The sequence below is a fragment of the Pteropus alecto genome, unplaced genomic scaffold, assembly GCF_000325575.1.
Source record: "Pteropus alecto unplaced genomic scaffold, ASM32557v1 scaffold182, whole genome shotgun sequence".
Lineage (NCBI taxonomy): Eukaryota > Metazoa > Chordata > Mammalia > Chiroptera > Pteropodidae > Pteropus > Pteropus alecto.
This window is the reverse complement of record NW_006433946.1, coordinates 1,675,032-1,697,419: the sequence shown is the minus strand read 5'-3', so window position 1 is coordinate 1,697,419 and position 22,388 is coordinate 1,675,032. Positions and strand designations below refer to the sequence as shown.

General features: G+C 31.4%; 1 protein-coding gene and 1 pseudogene across 1 annotated transcript in view; one reads left to right on the top strand and one right to left on the bottom strand.

Moving 5' to 3' along the window:
• Positions 1–22,388, top strand: part of ERBB4 (erb-b2 receptor tyrosine kinase 4) — a 988,299-nt gene that overhangs the window by 153,991 nt on the left and 811,920 nt on the right. The window lies entirely within an intron of this gene.
• Positions 564–682, bottom strand: LOC112477121 (annotated as a pseudogene).

Here is a 22,388-nt window from a genome sequence, read left to right as displayed (position 1 = left end):
TCATAGTTCAAATCATAGTGGAAATCATGGGCGGTAACAAATTGTAGTTCTTGAAAATTTTGTAAATCTATTTGTAGTCATGTACAGAAGCCAGTTTAGCTGCGATATTACTTTATGATAGGTTCAAAAGAAAATCAGATACAAATATCCAGAGTTGTGTTTTATAACATTCAATTTGAGAAATTAAGTATTTATTTTTAAGTCCTTATAGTTTGTACCTGTGTTTACTTGGTACCTCCGTAACCATTTAAACATGAAACTATCAATTATTCTGTAGATAACTGGGTTATATTATTTCATTGAACTTATTGGATTAGTCAAGTAGACAAAGCTTACCTTTTTATTTGTTCCAATTTGTAAAAAGCGAAAAAATTATATTCTAGTGTAAATTTATATATAAATTGAATTATCTAACAAATTTTTATATAACTTTTTAAAATAAATATGTAAGTTTATTTTTTTATTTTTAATTTTTATCATTTTTTTAAATGAGGCAACCCTTAGTTGACCTCACAGATTGCAAGGACCTTGTCAACTTACAGTCTCTCACTTTTTATTTTTTACGCATACAGCACCTGGTCTTCCTAGGTGGTCTCCCATCTAGGTGCTAACCAGGCCCGACCCTGCTTAGCTTCCGAGATCTGACGGGATCAAGCTTGTTCAGGATAGCATGGCCATAGGCAAGTTTATTTTTTAAGAAAGCAGCAAATGCAGATGCCTTAGATATATTTATTGCCAAATGTAAATTATTTGTTGCAGTCAATGACTAGAAAGACTTGTTCATGTATTAAATTCATGTGTTTACAGGCAGATAATGTACCCTTTTAAATTATCATGGCCCAAACAGGAAAAAAAAGAGATTTAGATATAACAGCTACAAATGATATTTGGCAATTGCATTATTTTGATTTCAATTGTTTTATAATTATACCTGTTAACTTATAGCTCTTTTAAGAAGTGTAACTTTGCTTATGAAAGAATATTTAGATATACATTTGTGTATATGTTTTAATTTATATCCTTGTTACTCAGATCAGAATTACAACATTTTATTCAACATTTCTATTGAATTATTGCATATTCATAAAGATTTTGTTAGTAGTGACTTCATATCTGTTTTGGTTAAATGAAATTTTCTATTTAGGAAATACTGCTATTTATGAGCCATTCTTAAAGTTAAGAACAAGATGTAGCAGTTTGGGGGCAATGTAACTCAGCATTTGTGAGCACATTTGGTACCGGTATCAGGAGAAAAAAAATCACATTAACTTAAGTGACAGTTATATATTTTTTGAAGACTTGGGGTAAACTTTTAATACATCAAAATGGACTTATGGTTGCTAAGAAAAAATAGTATGTGGGTATATGTGTAAAACATAAAACACATAGTTTATGATCTAAAAGTATATACTATAAGCCTTCTTAGTGATTTCTTTAAAATTAGCTACTGATTTGGCTGTCCATTTAGTTAACTTATTTCTATTTCATTTCAACCTATTAAGCTTTGTTTTAGCATACTGTTGGAAGTATTCGGTTAAATATTTGAAAGTCATGATTTTGCCAGATTCTACTAGGAAAGGAGACCAAAATACTAGTTATTGAATTCAGAATTTTACAATAACAGAGCAGAAAAATATTTATAGTTTGAAATGAGATGTTATAACTCCTTGCAATATTCAATTAAATTGTCTCAAAAAATTTTATAACCTAGAAAAAACTTCCTTTGTGAAACTATTATAAAAAGTTATGTATATGCAAATTATATGCTTTATATGGCTACAATTTATTATACATATTTTATGTATTAAAATTATTAAACATTATATATTTTAAATATATGCATTTAAAATACACATTTATATATAAAATGTTGATACACCTGGAGGTATTAGAATATTGCAATATCAGATATTGCAAAACATAGATAATCAATATGATGGTCCAAAAAGTTTATGCCTGAAGAAATGACACTAATACTATTTATCCCAATTTTAATTTTGTATTATCTTACAATATAAGAAAAGTATATCTAGAAAAAAGAATGAACTCTAGCTCCATTTTGTTGTGATTCAGGCCTCAGAGGCAGCATAATTTAAATTGATATATTTGTTTCTCTGTTTCAATATCCAAGGTTAAAAAGGCTGATTATATAGAGAGAGAAACTTTCATACTTCTGCTGTTTTTCATATTATCAAATGATAACGTAATGACCATGTGCCACATTTTGCCAGATAGATGTTATCCTTTTATAGTGGATGAACCAATTGAGGATCGCGAGGTTAAATAATTTTCCAGAAGCAATATATCTGGCAGGTGCCAGAAATGGATTAGAATTAGTGGACCTCAAGCTACAAACCTATTGCCCTAATCATCATTATTCATCATTGATAAGGAAAAGCTGTCTTCAAACTATTTACTCCCACGCACTGTGGGTTTTATTTTCTACTATAGAAAGCCTGCTTCATATTTCTGATTATTTAATAAGAGGGTCAGCAAAAGAGTTAATTTGTAATAACATTCTGCAATGCAATATGCTTTCGAAGGTCAGAATTACCGTTTTGATAGCGTTTACATTATATAGAATCCATATTCAAAATATCTCCTCTTTATACCAGGTCCAGAAAGAGCCACTCTCTCTTAGTGTCAGCCTTGAGAAATGTATTGATACTCAAGTCAGTCTGAAATATCACCTGGTTTATTTGACTAGTGGCGTCTAGGTAAGGAGTACATGTGATTTGACCCAAATAATATAGAATCTTCCTGAATACCTAAAATCAAGACAATTAAGGCTTTACACATGTAAGTCATATGAACCACATTGAAATTTTATTATAGAAAATTGGTTTATACTGAAACTAATCCATAGCAAAAACAATTCTTTATAGATTTTTAGGATAGAATTGGGATAATACAGAGACCACACATTTGTAAAACATAACAGTTAAAAAAAAATTTAGCCCCTTCACCAGTTCAAGTAACTTTTCTTTGCTTAAAGTTGAACTCCCTCATTTAGAATTTATATAGACTTGGCTATGAATTAAGAGAAAAACTAAAAATTTCCTCTGAGAAACATCTATTAACACAATGGGGTTATATCAGATGTGACAATAGCGAAGTTTGAACTTATAAATAGCTAAATAAGATATACATGTTTCAACAAATAGCTAAATAAGATATACGTTTCAATTTCACAAGCTATTAAGTAGACCTAAGTGTATGCTACCAAATCTTTAATCAAAAATGAAAAGTGGACAATTTATGTATTAGACACACACTGATAGGGCAGCATTACAGATTAATAATCATATGTAGATTTATTAAGAGGTAAAACATTTAGTATAGTGCCTGCTGCATAGTAAGTACTCCATATTTTAATTTCTCCCCTCTAAGAAACCTAGAAATGTCGAAAGTGACTACACTTTTTGTGGTAGAAAAAAATTGTCTTACCCTCCTTAAAATCCCACTAAACATCTATACAACAATCATTAATAAAAACAGACAGTTTCTACTATGTTCAGTCTTTTAGCAACATTTACTAATGGCCCACAATGTACCAAATATTAGAACGGGCATTACTATGATAAGCGTTGATAAAGAAGTTTCCAGGAGAAAAAGAGATTACTTCCAATTGCACAAGGAAAACAAAAACAGAGATGGTTTATGAAGGAAGTCACAGATGAGACTGGGAGTTTCTGGGAAAGGTGAATTTGTAGAGATGAGGACTGGAAGACCAGCATCCGATCAGAAGAAATCTTATTTGTTGAGGATGGGGTGTGGGAAAGGGCAAGGAGTGTGTGACACTGAAAAGTTTTTGTTTTTCTAGTGCATAGTGGCAGAAGGGGTGAGAGAGAGTGGAAGTTAACTCTGGAAAGATATTTTGAAGCCTTTGGAAGTCTCTAAGATTCTCCGATTCTGGGACAATAGGAAGTCTATTAAATTTAAAGAATAGGAGGTCATTGTGGATGCCTTCATTTTGATGTGATAGAAAGGTTCTTTGTTAGGGACAGTGAGGTGTCAGTTTTCCACAAATAGATTCCTGGACAAACACAGTACTGATATGGAAGAAGAACATTGGTTTGCTTCTAGTGTTGTGATAAAATAAGGTTATATGATATTCTCTGGTTCTGATGAATGCATTTAGATACAAAGGTGCAAATTTTTCTTAAGACAAAAGTTACATCTTTGACTTCAGTGGAAACTTTGTATATCCTTGCAGGCATGTATTGAAAAACAAAATAACAGTGACATTCTATTTTGAAGAGAAAAAAATGAATGAAAAGTAGAACATACTTTGTTTCTGCAGCAAATGCAATTTAATTTTTTCCCCCCTGATTAGCATTAGTTTCCTTACCTTTAAGAAAATACAGAAAATCTTCACAATAGAATATTGGGTTCTGTTTCCTTTGATGTAGTAATGCATATACAATATTGCACTAATGATTAACTGTTGTGCCCCTGAGCTTTCCCCAGACAAAACCTCCTTTCAGCAGATTCCTTATCTGCTATCAAGGGAGTGTTTACAGCAGCTAAAACTCTTAAGCGCCTTGTCTCTGAGACTGATGGGGATAATTAAGCCAGTATTTGCCAGCCCTCTGCTCTTCTTCTTTGTGAGGTTGGAAACTCGGGGGGGAAAAAAAAGATACATTAACCAAAAACAAAACTCTGGAAATTCATATTCAGCAATTTGGTATATATTTTATTGGTTGAATTTCCTCTAAACCTTTCGATTTGTTTCAGATACATAGATATCTGAACCATCAGGCAGAAAAGAAAACTACTCTCTTAATACAGATCATCTAATTTTCTACAAAGGAGAGAAAATATATATATATATTATTAAAAATTATATGTTATATATATATACTTGAAGTTTTAACAAAAATTAAATATTTTTGATTTGCTGCCACATATCAAATTTAGAACTAGTTTAATATATATACAGTGGTGGCAACAAAGTGGGATATAGTTTTCTGAGTTAAGACTTAAAAAAGATCTTGTTCAGGATTTTCTTGTTTTTGGAATTATAGTTATTGGGAAATTGTGTGGCAAAATATGATGTTGGGCTGATTTATTTGCCCCCATCGTCTGGATCTCCAGAGAAAGAATTCTCATAAGCAATATTTAATAGTTTGTTCTAGGATGGAGCTGAAATAGAATAATTTATACAAATTGCTCATGCCACAAATTAGGATAATATACTATTTATCTTAATCTATATTTAGTGTAAGTTTATTCTCTTTCTTCATGTATTATAAACATATTTTGGCCCCAAGTTTTCATAATTGAAGTTAGATTCTGAATTCAATATTTAATGCTGGTGAGTTCTTGCTGAGACATTATTAAAGTATGAGTATTTCTTTACTTCTGTTCTTTAATTCAGTCTTAATAAGTTGCCAATAATGGCAAAATTTAGCTTCTGTAATCTTTCATCCAGTTAAAGACTATGCTATGTTACCATTTTTCATATTACTAAAATTAATGATTCACAATTTAGACAAGATAACTATATATAAAGAATTCCAGTAATGAAAGAAAAAAATCAACAACCAAGAGAAAACCTAGATTATAATTAGCTAAGATGCTGTATAAATGATATAATCAAGAAATAAAAATTTTTTTCTCATACGAACATTTATAATCTTTCGCTATTTGAATGGTATACTTTTCACACAAATTGTTGTATAAGTGCACTTTATTTGTCCATATTTTAGAATTATACTAGAATATTGTCAAACACAGTCAAACTAGGGTTTGACTGTATTATTTGACAGCAAATACTGTTTGCTGACTACTGAATGTAGAATATGTGAAAAAAGGAATACTCTTAAGATAAATTATTTGAGCATATGAAGTAGTTAAAAAATAACAATAGTAGTTGAAAAGATTAAAATAGTCCTTGGTGTTTTTATTAATGTATTTCTATGTGAGAAGATAAGACTCTACTTTTTTAGAAATAGAAATATAAATACTAGTTATTATGTTTGAATATTATTAGTGGCTAGCAAATGTGAGTGCAAAACTTGAAAACATCTAGAGGAAGACATTTAGAAATGCTCTAAAAAGCATGATTTGACCTAGAAAATGTACATTGCCAAGGAGGAAAGGAATGAGTATACTATGTTCAAGAATAATCTCATAGAGATTCTGTGGAAATCAAATGAATCCATCACCGTGAAATCCATCATTGTTTGTCCATTATCTAAACCCTCACAGCTCAGAAAAGATACTTTTCACCCCCCAGAGTGCTTACCTACTATATTCTTGGAGTGTAATGTGGTAACCAAGTGACCGTAAGTCTGAACAATTTCAAGTCTCCCACACAGCGCAGGGCAGCACACTGTACCCTTGATGGAAAGCTACATTTCTGCACTATTCAGTGTTAAGCAATTGTAAGGAGTCTGATAAAAGGAAAATGTTGATGTGTTTATGAGACTATTTTCGGTTTCTGGACTTTACTGAGGGCAAGTGTATATTTCCATGAAATGAAGATGGGAGAAAGAAAGAGGTGAAGTATTTTAAAATATTAAGCTTGATGAAACAAAGCTCTAAAATATGTATTATAAATTTCTGCTAAATTATATTTTGCCTGTTCTCCACTGTGTATCCATAGCAAGATAACATATTTTAATAACTTTTTACAACTGCTTATATATGGTCTCTATTTTTAAAGTCATATTCTCAGAGCATTTCTGCTTCATAGAAAGATCGATAAGCATACTCTTTTGTTTGATAAATTGGTTTTACTATTTTTTCTTAATAGTGAGCAGACACATCAAAGGAAACTTTATCGTTTATTACAATAAAGAGGTAACTATATACTATTTAAAGAAAATTAGTCTTTTATTGTAAAATTTATTGACAAAATGAATTAATATTAGCAAGAATCTATGTTGTAAACAAAAGAGAAATGGAAGGAAAGAAAAAGCTCAGAAACAAATTATCCTCTGGAATACCAAATTTCTCCATCTAATATTTCAAAGATAAGATGCTGATCTATTTTATTATGTATCATATTTATAAAATATTTTATTTACATACATTAAAATTCAAATTATTTTAAAATTAAATTTTTTTCTAGGCCTCCAAATTCCTTTAAAATGATAGTATTAGACAAAACACATTCAAGATTCATGAGACCTAAAATCTAACGTATCTTAAGATGTTTCCATGAACAAGTTACAAAGATAGCAAAACAAAGCAATTCATTTTCATTTTATTTCCACATAAAAAATAGTACTACAGTTAATGTTCATGTAATTTACCTCAACATAAGGACTCATACTACTGAGATAAAAAAAAGTTAGTAAGTTCAAATTTTCATACAGAGGATGGTTTCTGTGTGGGTCCATCTGTCTGTCTGCGAAGCAAGAGTGCCATGAGGTTATGATTTAAAAATAGAGAACAAGTATAGGCGGTTGTAAAAAGAGGTTGTTACAAATATATTAATTTGTTATAGATAAGCATGGGAAATGGCAAAAAGTAACATTTTTTCTTTCAGGGACTTAAATATTTTGTGATCAATTGTCAGGCTTTTTTTTTTTTTTAATCAATTATTTACGGTTACTTTAAAAAAGAAGTTTGCTATTGAGAGAAGGAGGAGTAGCTGCAAGAAACAAATTATACCATCATATAACCTTCAAATTTTAATTTTTAACAACACTTTATATTCTGTAAACCAAAGTAAACAAAAACAGCATTTAAGGTGGGACACCTGGGACAGACCAACTGGCCCTGTCCCTGGCCAATGGAAGTGTGTATAACTTGATTAATGAGGTCTTGCTTCTCCCATGAAAACATGTGTAATTCGTGGAGCTTTGTGGGGATCAGTGCACCATAATGGTTGTCTGCCCCATTCCAAGTACTGGCCGAAACAGTCTGCAATAAGCAGTTTAGAGCAGTAAATGTTATTTAAAGGTACTGGACTTGTTAACAGAAATCAGCTTTTTATAGAAAAGGTCAAATGGCTTTTATGTTCAAAGTCGGATATAGTTGTAAGCATAAACACTAACTATTTTACCTTTGGGAGTTTATTTAAAATATATTACTGTGCATAAAGGGGAATTCATTTAATTTTATTTGATGCTTTTCCCTTAACCCCAGTGGACTGAAACACACATTACAGATTTCCCTTGTCATTAACATAATTAATTTCTTTAGTAAGAGTTAGAAGCTGAGATGGGAACAGATGATGTACGTGTAGATTGGCAGTGTTTTCACCATGCTTATTAATATAAAATTTTGACTTCTCGTACTATCTCAAGCTCCATAATAGTTAATATAACATATACCCTGTAAAAACTAGGTTTTATTTAAATGTTGTAATAAACTCCATACTGATAAGATGACTGTAAGTATATTGCAATGACAGACAAGATTTTTAAATGTCTTTTATTGAGAAGCTGAGAAAAATGAGCTCACAATTTTAAGAATAACTAGCAGCATTGTTATGCTTTCAAGCTCTAATATGGAGATTTCTTACCTCTCTTGCATTTTTTCCATAGCTGATAAGCTAAAGCTTGGCAAATGCCACTCAACCTTCATTGGCTTTATTAAGGACTTTAATAAGTTTGTATTTCAGGGCCCTTTTTCTTTCCAAAGGGAGCAAAATTCATAGTTGACTACAGACCATTTTTGTACACACCTCGGAGAAGCTCATTTTAAAATTTATTTAATGCTGATAGTTGGCTTAGGGTCCTACAATACAGAATCCGAGGATTCATAAACTGTCATTATTCTTCAGAATTTTATCAAAGATATAGTAGTCTTGCCTATAAAACACAAGAACACCTGAGCTGACACAGAGGGAAATGATACACAAAGAGTAAAATGCAATGTAATTTATGAAGTAAAGGTACAATAAAAGATTGAACTTGAAAATATAGTTTGTATTATTAAAGTATTGACTAGTCACTTTATTGTAAAATTATTTAAGATATTTTTAATAGACAATAATCATAAGATATATAACTTAAATATCAAAGTCTTATCTTTATTAGACTATTTCCCTGAGGACAGAGTTTTCTGCCATATTCAAAATTAGAGTACTCACAAGCCTAGCGCTAGTCTTTGCAATATGCAGTTAATAATGATTTCTTGAAAACAAAATCATTTTCCCTCGTCTCTCTTTCTGTGAATGCGAGTTCCCATGAAAGAGTCTCCTGAACCCAGAAACACTCCCATTAAAGGCAATTCTCGTTTTTCAGGAACAATTGTCTACCTGACTGTCTGGAAACAGATTTGTGAGGCAGGTCTAAAGTTAAAAAAGATTTTCTCTTTCTGAAATTGCTGGCATGAAAACAAGACCCCCCAGGAATACTCAAGTTGCTTTCCAATGTGTGTATATATGTATGTTTTTATATTTGTGTATGCATGCGTGTGAGAGTGTCAATGTGGACTTTATGTGTATGTACCTTTGCATTGCAGGTAAATATACTGTTGAGGTTATTTGGTGGAACACCTTGATCTAATCTGGAAACTTTTATTTGTAATTCTTTCCTGTAGCCTCCTCATGCTCAGGCTCTGGTCTCCTTTACATAGGAATTATTAAAATTACAAGGCACCTAAGGAAGCTCTTGGCTCTTCACTATTCAAAAATATCACATGACCTAAATTTAAACTTTCTGCTAACCCCTAACTATAGATGTTTACCTATGCGAAGTTACTTAGGGACAACTGCCTTAAACGTCATTTATATGATGCTTATATTCTTTAGATCAATCAATCGCGTGTAGAAAAATTGCTAATTACAAATCTCTCTGTAGAATAAAAAATTTAAAGAGTCTTCATTGGTCAGGATAAGACAGGTAATAGGTAAATCCTGTAGTGATGGATATATTCTGAAAAGTAGCAAAGGCTTAATAGAGTACGGGCTTATTTCTTTCTCATACAAAGGGTCAGTAGAGGTCAACTACTCTCTATCCTGTGGCTACGCCACTTAGCACATATGGCCTCCCAAGTCACCAGATAAAGAAAAGAGAGGAGTGAAGAAGGTACTTCTGTCCCAAAAGCCCTATGATCTGGCTCTTAACTCTTCAGCCTGATGTTTCGAGATTTCTAACCTCCACTCGCTTTTACACACTGAGCAAATAAATCTATTTTAGTGTGGATTCCTCCCCCGTTTTTTCAGTATCTATCCAAACTATGTTCTAGTGAGCAGTTTCAGAGACTTTTAGAGTAGAAATTAAATAGATTTTTAGAGTAGAAATTTTTTTAACACATAGAGGAAACTAATACTAGCAAAATATTAGTACAGATGGTTTATGTCTAGAAAATAATCCCTAATAATTTGTATCAACCCTTGATTATTTTTTAGCGGGCCCCAAATCTGAAGTTTAGGGTCATACATTCATTGCTAGAGAATTTGAAGCTGATGAAAATAGTTATTCTCCTAAGACTGGTCTGAATTTTGCATTTGACAAAGAACAATATTAAATTAGATTTGCGAAGTGGGAATATGAAAGTTTTCATTATGCCAGACAACTCACCATAGTAATAAAATTTTTAAACAGGCAGTTTATTAATGAAGTATTTTTTTGTTTTCATTTCATGGTTTAGAGTAATGTGTTTTCCTGCAGAAAAAGAAATGATGCTACTCTACAAGTAAATTTCAATTCATTTTATTAAATTGATTTTATTTTTATGACATTATATGTATACATTTATATATTTCATTTAATGTGTCTAAGAGAATAACAAATTTTCCTTTATGATGTTTTAACTTGATATTTCAACTACCAACCTAGCTTGATTGATATTTTTAAATAAATGATTCATTTTTTTCCCGCAAAGAAGAATCTCTGGTCTATTGGTCAAGATTTTTATTTTCATTTCTGTTTTCATATTTAGTACATCCCTTACCATTATTTTATAAACGACTTTTTTTGTTCAAAAGATGACTGTGGTTAATCTATTTATGTGAGGGTCATTTGCTTTTATATGATTTTAGCAATATGATTATTTCTGTTGGTACAATCCATAGCAGCCAAGATATTCATATATGCTCTGTTATAAGTTCATTTATTGAAACAGTTGGGAAAAAATAAGACAAAAGAACATTTTCCTGTCATATTTATTGTGGCTATTGATCACTTGACGTGGCTGGCATGAATGGGGAACTAAATTTTTAATTTTATTAATCGTAATCCAGATTTAAAGAGTTGCATGTTGCTAGTGAGTGACAAACATTTGGACAGCACCACTCCAAAAACTTGGGAATAATTAACCCAAGTTTTGTATTATTAAAAAAAAAACAAAAAACAAAAAAACAAACATTAATATCACAGTCCCCCGAAGATACACTATTTGGAAGAGCTGAGAAATTCACTCTCTAATCACTCATTTTTATTTTATTAGTTTGCTAAGTCTGCCATAACAAAATATCACATACTAGGTGGTTTAAACATAGAAATTTATTTTCTCAATTCTAGAGGCTAGAAGTCCATGACCAAGGTATGAACAAGATTGTTTTTTATTCTGAGGCCTCTCGCCTTAGCTTGCAGATTGCCACCTTCTCTCTTTGTCCTCACATGGACTTTCCTCTGTGCCCATGTATCCCTGGTGTCTCTTTTTCTGTCCAAATATTTTCTTCTTATAAGGATACCAGTTCTATTGTATTAGGGCCCAACCATAATGGCCTTATTTTAATTTAATAACTACTGTAAAGGCCCTAGCTCCAAATAAAATCACATTCTGAAGTACTGGAGCATAGAGCTTCCACATTTAACGCCTTCTCTTCCACGTGGCATCTACTGTCTCCCTGTATATATGTCTCCAAGGCATTTTCTATTTTAGTCTTGCTTACTTTTTTATTTAATACTGGAATTCTATTTAGAGCACAATAAATGCAGATTTCAAAACTCAGCCTTCTTAAGAGGGTGGCAATTGCATTTTTAACAACTTTTTTATATTTTTTATTTTGACTTTGTCATTTCATTTATGGGTTGTTTCCTATACTTCATTATGATGTGTTTTGTCTTGGAAACTTCTGTTTTTCTGAGAATGGTCTATAATTTTACACACTTATGCAATAGGTAAATATTTATGCTTTCCCAATCATATCATATAACACATATGATGGATTTGAACCATTCAGTATCGCTTCAGAATGTTCTAATATTAGCTGGAGAAATAGCTGATTTGAAGGGAATACAATTTTAGTTTCTTTATTTTATTGCTTTTTGAAACATCCAATGTTTTTTTAAGTGACACAAATTTTTAAATTAAGTTTTCATGCAGAACTTTCTAGAATATCTATTTGCCATGTCTTTCTTCTTTAGGCTAAAAAATCAAAGTATTTGCTTATTTTCTTAGAACGTCTCTTATTTAATACTTATTCGTTTGTAAATGTTGAGATTCTTAGCTTTATTAGGATAAGAATAGTTTTGGCAAAGGTCTTAGCCCACATACTTAAAGAAATGATCATGTTCCCAGCGAGGAAAATTCATTTCTATATTACATAAATACCACATGAGGAATATATCATGAAAAATTAATCATATTTTAGAAATATTAATGTTTCAATTAAATTTCAGCACTTTTTGTTGTAATGTCTTACATTATTGGAAGTACTTTGTATTTAAAAACTCTACTTCACATTGCCAAAAAAAAAAAAGAAAAAAGAAAAAATAAATAAAAGGAGGCCAATGTTTTATCATTGATTCAAAAACACTAGGTCCCCTCTTTTTAAAAATTTCTTTAGTTGTTCAGGGAGTGGGACATATATTTACTTTTTTTTCATTTTTTTCCTTTTTCACTGTTCTTAGGGACAAATCTTAAGAAAATCTGTAATAAGCATTACTGATTGCTTTTTAAAATCTATTTCCCCTTCTTTCTTGCTGGGGTTGCTGTCCCAGTCTTCTTAGGAAGACTTTCTCTCCTAGTAAGGGCAGCCATACGGCATAGTTTTGGCCAAGAAAGTTTGTGGGGAATTATTAGGAAAGTATTTGCTTGACTAAGGAGTAGTTGCAACCTCTACTCCCTTTTCTACACTTCTTGTTTTGGATGTGGAACGATGTCTGGATCTATAGCAGCCATCTTGCATCCAAGAAGTGAAAAATGTAAGGTCAAAATTCACAATCTATAAGGGTGGTAGAAGAAAAATACAGAAAGTATCTTATTTTCTCTTTTCATCATTTAGCACTCAAACTAATGTCAGCAGGTACTTACTCCTAGACTTTTTACTGTGATGAAAGAAATGAACTCCCATTTGACTCTCTCTTAGTCAACTTTTCTGTTACTTATAGCCACATATATCCTTAACTGTTAGATAGAGATTGTATATAATCTATAACAATTTTTGTTCAATAAAACTTTTTTTCATGTGGAAATGTTCAATATCTACAGTGTCTAATATTATAGCCACTAGTCACATGAGGCTGTTGAAAAATTTAAATGTGGCTAGTGTGATTAGGGAACTGAATTCTTAATTTACTTCTATTTTAATGCATGAAGTCACATTTAAATAGCTAGGTCTAAGACTTATGAGGAATAATTAATTCACTCAGTTTTTCTGTTATAAAAATTTCAAATTAATGTCTCCGTCCTCTGAAGACATCTCATGAAATATCACCTCATAGTACTTATTTATGTCAATACCCTTGAAACTCATTATGACCTCTTCTGATAAATTCTGGGTAATCATCTTTTGTTTGTGAAAGCATAGGTCCATAGCTAAGATCACAAGTATTTATGGCTTTCTGCATAGAGCCTCCTCTGTTTTTCTAATATGAATTTAGCAGAGTTTTGGTTAAAAATTTTTCTACATATTTAAGTTACAGTCTCTATTTCTTTGCCTAAGTCTTGGATTATAATTATGGAAGTTTATTTGCCAGTCATTAGTGTTATTATGAACAGAATTTTGAATCAGTTTTTGAAATCAGTTTTTGCTCTGAGGAGGCAAAAAATATTGAATCATCAAACTGGCAGACTGAGCACACTGAAGAAAAACACACTCAACATCACCATGGGCTCATGCAGTACACGGCCCTAGGCTTTGAACTATGTCCAACCAAGCGTGTCCACTGAGTTTTAGGTTTACTTCCTTCTATTTTCACATTTTTATTTTGAGAAACAACTTATTCACATTCTGTAACAGATTCTCTTTGTTTGTTAGAATGCGAATCTATATTAAACACTTGAGTAGTAAAACAATACTTTAGTTTTTTTGAATACTCAGATACAGAACTTTGTATTCTTCATAGCTTTTGTAAGTCAGTGTGTGTTTTTATTTTCATTTTCATTTTTCTATAATGATTTAACTAATGGAAAATGATAAGATTTGAGGTCCTGTGACCATACTTTCCAGCAGTAATATGTGAGACTATCTGGCTCTCTATGCAGACGCCTTACCAAAATAGGTGAGATTTTTTTTCAGCATGTTTCTCAGTTTCATAAAAACATAAATTTGATGGTGAAACACCCAAGTGTTTAACTTCAAGATATGAGCTCAGTTTCAATGACAGGATTTCACCATTTCATCCTTTTCCTATGACCTTTTTAGATGAGAGTTCTTTGATTGTAAAATAATTATTTCATTTTACTGGTAAGCTCTAAATGTTTCTTGATGCTAAGGTTTGTAGTTTAATTGGTTTATAAGGGAACTAACAAAATATCCTCCTGTCCAGAAATATATAATAATAGGAAATTATGAATGGGGATTGAATGCCATAATGCCTAAAGCTGGCTGAATGGACTTGAAATCCCTTTAAACTGTATTTTAAAATATTATAAAATGTTATTCTCAAACTTCCTCCCCGCAAAAGACTACTAAGACTTTTTTTAAGTTTCATGTCTTGAATTACTTAAATTTTTAAAATTATTAAATTAACACATCCTTTTTATTAGTTTTCAAATCTTAAAAGAAGGGGATATAAAAAGAAAGCTAATCAAATAAGAAACACTGCTACCATTCTGTAAAGCTCTCTAATATCTATTGTTTTCTCAGAATTTGGTTTGGATACACTAATGATTTCTCATGTCCTATTATTTTCAAGTCACAAAATTAAGAATAGTTTGAAAATGTCAGTTTAAGTTGTATTTATTTACCAAAAATAAACCATCAGAGGACAATAATGGAAGTCTTTGAAGATACAGACACACCTAAATAATTATCATCAGTTGTATAGATCATAATTTATAGATTAAATTGTTTTGTGTTTTTTGTAAATCCTTCTGTATTTATATACCATTTGAATATCAGACTTGTAGAAAATAAAATTCGTTATCATTTCCTTGAGTAGAGTCAGGGTTTTGTAAAGCTTGCCAAATCATGTTTCCCAATGCTGTGACTTACAGTGTTAGCACTCAGGCTTATCTGATATGACTCTTCTAGATAAGGCTGTGCCAGACAGGTTCATGCTCCATCAACTCTAAAGCCAAGCTAAGTCATATATCAGAAACCAATTTGTTTTATTTTTATTAATGAGAAGTACACATTAAAACAGAAAATTGAGCTGTTGCAGAGGTGCCTGAAAAAATATTTGTTTTAATGTAAAGAAAAATTGATTTTAGTATTCTTAAAACTAATAGTCATTGTGGGATCTGTTAATTATTTCTTTCCTTTTGTCCTTGATTCTTTCCATTTTTTTTTCAAAGTACCTCGGCTCTAAGAATTAGAAATTATAGGGGCATTTCTGTTCTTTAAAGTTTCAACACATTGTGTGATAGAGCCAGAGACCAACTGTTGAGATATGATGCGATGGTGCTATAACAGATGTACATACAAAGTGATATAAAATAATAAACCACAAAATATACCTTGATAGTTTGTTTTCACTTGATGTTTGTGTTTGTTATCTTTTTTTTTAAGGACGAATTTATATAAACATTCATTTAAGTATCTTTTAGTGGTCATTATGCAGCAAGAGGCAGAATTACATGTGAATTGAATTTGAAAGTTTAATCACTTTAGAACAGATTTTATTAAAAAAAAATCTGGGCATTAATGCATTTGATTGAGAAAAACATTTTTACCTCACATTCTATGTCACTTCATAACCTTTTTGGGGGAGAGTCATCGAGGAAATATAAAAATAGATATCAGATAATTTGGAAATGTAGATATAGTTGATCTGTTAAATGTTCTGCTGGTATAGGTGACAACATAAATGTTGATATGTACCTGACAAAAATAGTGCTCTGGTATTCTTGGCTGTGAGCTTATTTTATCTGCTGTGACAAAGAACTGACTATCTCTACCTCTGAGAGCATGTGTCTTAAATGGAAGTTAAATTGTCTAGACAACTAATATTAGAGAAAAGTTCACTTATCAGCTTAAATAAACTCTCTGGTACATGGACTTCTGAAAGAACACATATTTTTAAGTGTAAATGCAATCTTGAATTTCTTAATGGGTAAAGAGTGGAAAATGTACATTGTACTACTTCTATATCTTTTTCAGAGTTAAAATAAGTTTTCCTTCCTTCTGCTTTCCAGTTATAATGCTCTCAGAACAATTTTTCTTACCCTAAATTTATTAGTGATTGAGATACATTATCATTGTCAAAATAATGATTAAGAATTTACATTTTAAATTTACATATAATATTTATATAAACCTTTTAAAATCAGTTTTAAAGATGAAAACATTTATTTTAGTTAATTTCGTAACTCCCTTTAACTGATTGTTTTAGCTTATAGTTTCAGAGTTAGTTAGTGGTACAAAATAACTGCACTGCACTTATTTACCCAGGAATGAATATATATTTATTTATTTTATACCAGCCAGTAAATGTCAGAAACTTATCACCTAAGAGAAATGATATTTATGGCATATTAGCTAAAGTCTAAGCAGTTCATCCATTCCTCTATGCTTTGCCCAAAGTCACACTATTGGAGAGCTATGTATCTGAGCTCTGTTTTGTTAGTTACATATTACTTAGCTCTTTACTAAGTTCTTTTTACCTAGTTAATATTGGAAAAAAAAAAGCCTTATAAAATATATCAATATGTTAGGGATTGTTGAAGATACAAATCATTCATTATATTAAATAGTTTGTTGTCGTCACTGTTTTTTACATGAGCTCTAGAGGAATACTTCTTTTGGGTGTTGGTATCAGAACTATTATATTTCGTTCCTGGTAATTTTTTGCCTAATGCAATGCAATGTTTTCTAAACTGTATTCCATAAATCACTATCTCAGGAGATATTTCTAAGGAGGTCTGAAAAAAATATGCTTTGGGGTTAAATATGCTTAAGAAAATTGTCTTACCTTCTTGCTTGTTGAACATTCCAGTGAGCATTAGTGTGTTAAAACGAACTGAGCAGTTTTGTAGTAGAGTAGACTCGTTAGTTAAGAGAACGTTTAGCAAACACATTTTTATGTGGTAATCTTTCTTCTAAAATACCTATTAACATCTTGGGGACTCTCTTATTCAGGTTGTAGACAATGCTGATCCAAAGAATCCTGTGAATTAAATAATTGGTGTGTCTTCCTCTATTGCGGTAGCTGGTAGAAAAGCACTCTTTGGTGAAAATAAATATGCCACTACCACATGATCTAGCTATCCCATTGTTAGATATAAACCAGAGAAACTCTCACATAGGTCTTATCAGGAGGTATGCATGAAAATGTTCACTGAAACATTTTTTGTGGCAGTGAGGAACTAGGAACAGCCAAAGTGATCATCACAGTAGCATATACCACTGTAATGTGGTGTATGCATGACACAGCCTGTCATGCAACAGTCAGATGTAATAAAGTGGAGTTCTATAAAGCAACATAAATCGATCTTGAAAACATAATCAGACTGAGAGTATACAGTGAAGTCTACAGGAGTTCAAGTAGAGTATATGGTACCCTAGCAAGCTATTAGGACTTCATCATATGCAACATTGTACCAGTCTCCTTCCCCTGGCTACTTATATATAACTACTTTGTTTTCTAGTTGCATAAAATTTTGCACCTACCCTAATGGTTTTCTTTCTTCTTTACTATAATTTAGGGTATAATTTAGGGATGATTCTAAGCCTCCTTGGGAATGCTTATATACAAATACACAAAATTGATTTTATTCTAAAATCAAGAATTACTTATCTTATTAAGTACAGGTGACATTCAGTTCTTTCCTCAATCTTCCATTTATAGGCCCTGGGGGAAAGAGAGAGAGGAAGTAGGATATTTGCATAAGTATGTGACAGTTCTGAGCTTGGGCAATGATCTTCCTCTTGACAAGATAATCTAGTATCATTAGTAATTTAATGGATTTCATCTGTTTATTAAGAGAAGCTAAGCAGGAAAAAAAATTGATCAAAGTAAAAAAATATATATATTGTATTCTCTAGAACCTCTTCTTCTAAAGACACTGTCCTTCATTTTGTAACAATAAAATTAAGACATTAGAAATCAGGGATGTGACATTAGAAATCAGGGATGAGGAGAAAATATAAAATCCACAATGGTTATAAATAGCTTTTGAAAATGACATTTAATGTTACAGGCCTGCCTAAGTTATAACTATTGTTTTGAACTGTAATTATGGTAACTGGGTTTTGGTCTCCATAGAAAAGTTTATTACTTATCCGTCATGAAGATAGGACAGGTAAGAACTGTTAAATACAAGGAGTGGCTACAAAAAAAGTGGAGTAGAAGCACTTGTGATGAGTCCAGGGACTGAAAGTCCTGCTGCTTGTGTGATACAAACACAAGTTTGTTTCCTTTTCTCACAATACATCAGGCAATAGAAACCACACTTAATTTGAACTCTAAAAGGCCCTAATTTCATGTTATATAATAATGCAGTTAGGTTGATGGTATCATTTAATTTACTGTCCCATGATTATTACAGGCAATATAGTAGAGTGGCTAAGAGCTCTGACTCTGGAATCAGAAAGATCTGGGAAAGAATCTGATCTTGACTATTACTCATTATGGGATTTGGGGCATGAATATAAACTACTTTCTTATCTATAGAATGGGGTAATGGTAGTAGAAATCTCAGAGGGTTATTGTAGGAATGAAATGATGTAATGCTTATAAAAGTACTCAACATATTGCCTAGCATGTAGTGAGTAATCACATTTAGCTCTGCAGTTATTATTGCCATTCCTCATCGAGTTATATATTCTTTTATTACTTATACTGTATGTTTTAAACTGAAAGCAATATTCTCCCCAGAGGACATTTGCCAGTGTTTGAAGACGTTGTTTGGTTGTCACAACTACAGGGGAATGGGAGTGGAGGGCAGGCAAATACTCCTGGCATCTAGTACATAGAGCCAGGGAAAGATACTGCTAAATATTCTACAGTGCTCAAAAGAGGCCCCTTGACAAAGAATTATACAGCTCCAATACGTCAACAGTACAGAGACTGAGAAACATACTTTAACTATTTATTTCGAGCACTAAGTTTAGAGATGTTCATTTCTTTGTATTTCTTTAATAGCTACTGGTATACAATGCTTTCTTCTGTAATATAGTCAAATCAGTGACCCATCTATATAAACACAATTTCTTAAGTTTTTCCCTCTAACAGCAAATTCTATAAAAGTTTTAGGATTATTTCTTAATTTTTATCCCCTGGAAAATAGAATTAGTTTTAGGATAAAGTAATTGTGTAAAAATAGAAAATAATGATTTTCCATTTAATTATTTTAATTATTTAATTATTCCTTATTTATCATTTATTTAAATAAATGATATTCAATTATTTAATTATTTTTAAATAATTATTTAAAAAATAAAAGAAATTATTTAATTATTTTATTCCTTATTTATCATTTATTTAAAGAAATGAGTTCTCGAGAATGTGCATGATATGAATAACAGTATAAATATTTGGTAAAAGTAAACATAGATAGAAATATAAAATATGATTTAAGCATGAAAAATTAATACATAAAATTAAATTTAAATAACAGTCTGATTAGTGAAATGAATTTATTAAAACTTTGAAAATAGCTATGTATATAATATTAATGTTTGAGTTGTTTTCCAATGAATTTCATTGAACTGATGTGCTTAGAATGAGATGACAGGGATTGTGTTCTCTAGGTCCTTAAATTCTAAAATTCAGGATTCTATGCTTTGTGAGCCTTCTTCCATATTCAGTAAAACCCCATTATAAATTTCTGCTTTATTTAATGCATTTAGAACTTTATGGGATAGTACAAAGTGATTTATAACATCCTTCTCACTGTAACAAGGAAATCATGTGTTATTCCTATCATTTTAGTATCAAATGAACGAACAAAGATAACAGTTTAATTTTATCTGAATACTCTGAACTGTGACAGAATAGCAAGCATAGATAAAGCAATAGATAGTGTTTACTTCTCTCTCTCAGCATTGACTTTATTTCCACATGATATATTCTTACTAGAAGTACATGGTAGAAATCATTTGAGACTTAGATTCACATGTAGAAAATATTGAAGTCTCAAGAGTATTATCAGTGGTTTGTGTCAGCCTGGATTTGAGTTGTAAGTCAGGGGAATTTTGAATGATGTTCCAAAGATGTACAAAATTATTAAACATGTTCGTTGATGATCTGGCTGACAAAATGAAAATATAATCCATAAACTTATTATGACCATAATTTCAGGTTGGTACTGTGGGGTTTATTGTTGATAATTTGAATTGAGAGTTACTTGACAAATAGAAATAAAAAATGAAAAAAGAAATTCATGAGTTAAAGATTAGTGGAAGAATTCCACTGGTTATAAATAAAAGAGAGCCATAAATAGAGATATGAAAACTAAGGCCTTCTTTATTCATAGATTAGAAGCTAAAAATGAATAAGAAGAGTAGTATTTTTAAAATATGTTTGTAAAATTTCAGTATTGTATAATGGAAAGTCATTGTTTAAAAACTACAAAATAATCCATTCATAACATAAAAGAGATGGGAAGTTTAATGATCTTGTAAAAAAATGGAGCATAATGCTTGTTGCAGTAATGTTTTTTTGACTATCAAGCAAAAATAAGTACTGTTAGTACACTAATTTCCTCTTCATAATTGAAAACCCAGAGATGTACTTTTGTTTTCATGAATGTGAGGCTAAAAATCCAGCTTTCTTACCATCTTTGTCTTGCTTTTTATTAAGTTTATGTGGCTCATGATTCTTATTACTAGGATGAGCACAATCAGGACAAAATTAAATAAAAACAATAGTTTTCAGACTTTTGTTAGACACGGAACTTTTTCTTGAGACTATGCCTGCATATTCAATATGCAAAACAGATTAAAAAAGTCATTCTGGTCAAATGACAGGTAACCTCCCCAAACTTCAAGTATGTCTTCAATTAAAAAACCTCTACATTTAAAATACTAAAAATTTATACCCGTTCTGATATTCAGAAAAAGTTGATGATGTTCTAGAAATTAAGCTGACAGTTGTTAGGATGTTCTACAAATCGATAATATGAAATATTCACTTATGAGCTACAATATGTAAAGTTGTCAGTATATACAGTTTAATGAATAAAATTTTATAATGCAAAAATAATGTTTAAAAATGGCCATAGCAGCAAATGCATATTAATTTCTTAGTGCAAAATCTATGAGGCAGGCATGAAAATTTCCTTCTCGGGCCTCCAACCTTGATCACTGCTCAACACTAAAGCACTGAAGCTACACTTTGCATGACAGCTCCCAGCAAATGACTGAGCATGGCACTGATGCGAATCCAAGCATTTTTGAGAGACCTGGGCCTCCTATTTTAGACACCTTTGGCTTAAGGACTCATCATTGGCCTAGTGAAACTTTCTTAGAAACTGCAAAGCAACCCAATTGTCCTTCCTTCCCCCTCTTCTTTACAAGATTTAGACCTGCATTGTGGTCTCACACACTACCACTTTCCCTTGTAGGAATTTACTCTAATAAATCTCTTGTATGTCTAGCGCATCCTTGTTTGCTTCTTGCGGGACTCACAATAGCACTCTAGTATGTAGTAAATGTTTCATATCATCATTTACTAAAGCAACTCAAAGAAATAAGTACTGTTATTATCTTAATTTTACATGAGAGTGTTTCTGTAATATCTTTTCAGGGCATTTTTTTTTTTTTTCATGCTGACGAAGTTCAGCTTTCGTGGAGCTACTTGTTAGTACTATTATCCTTTCTATATTGATTCCATGTAGAAAGACCACGCCCCCTCCCTTTTTTTCTTTCAGCTTTAGACCGTCAGTTGCAGAGGACTCTGAATCTCTCTGTAATTTTCTCAAAAAGTCCATATTTCAAAGTTGGCATTGCAATTTTACTCATGTAGCACTAGTTATCCTGCTCTAATTTTGAGCAAGAACATGCCAGTGCTAAATTGTAAATAGATTTGTTCTGTTTAATGGACTTTTCAAACCATTCCTCTGACTGCTGCCAGTCACCCGAGGAGTGGATTTTCTTTGCGTGGCCGTGCCTGCTCTTTTTCTGTATACACTCAGTTCTTTTATGCTGTTAC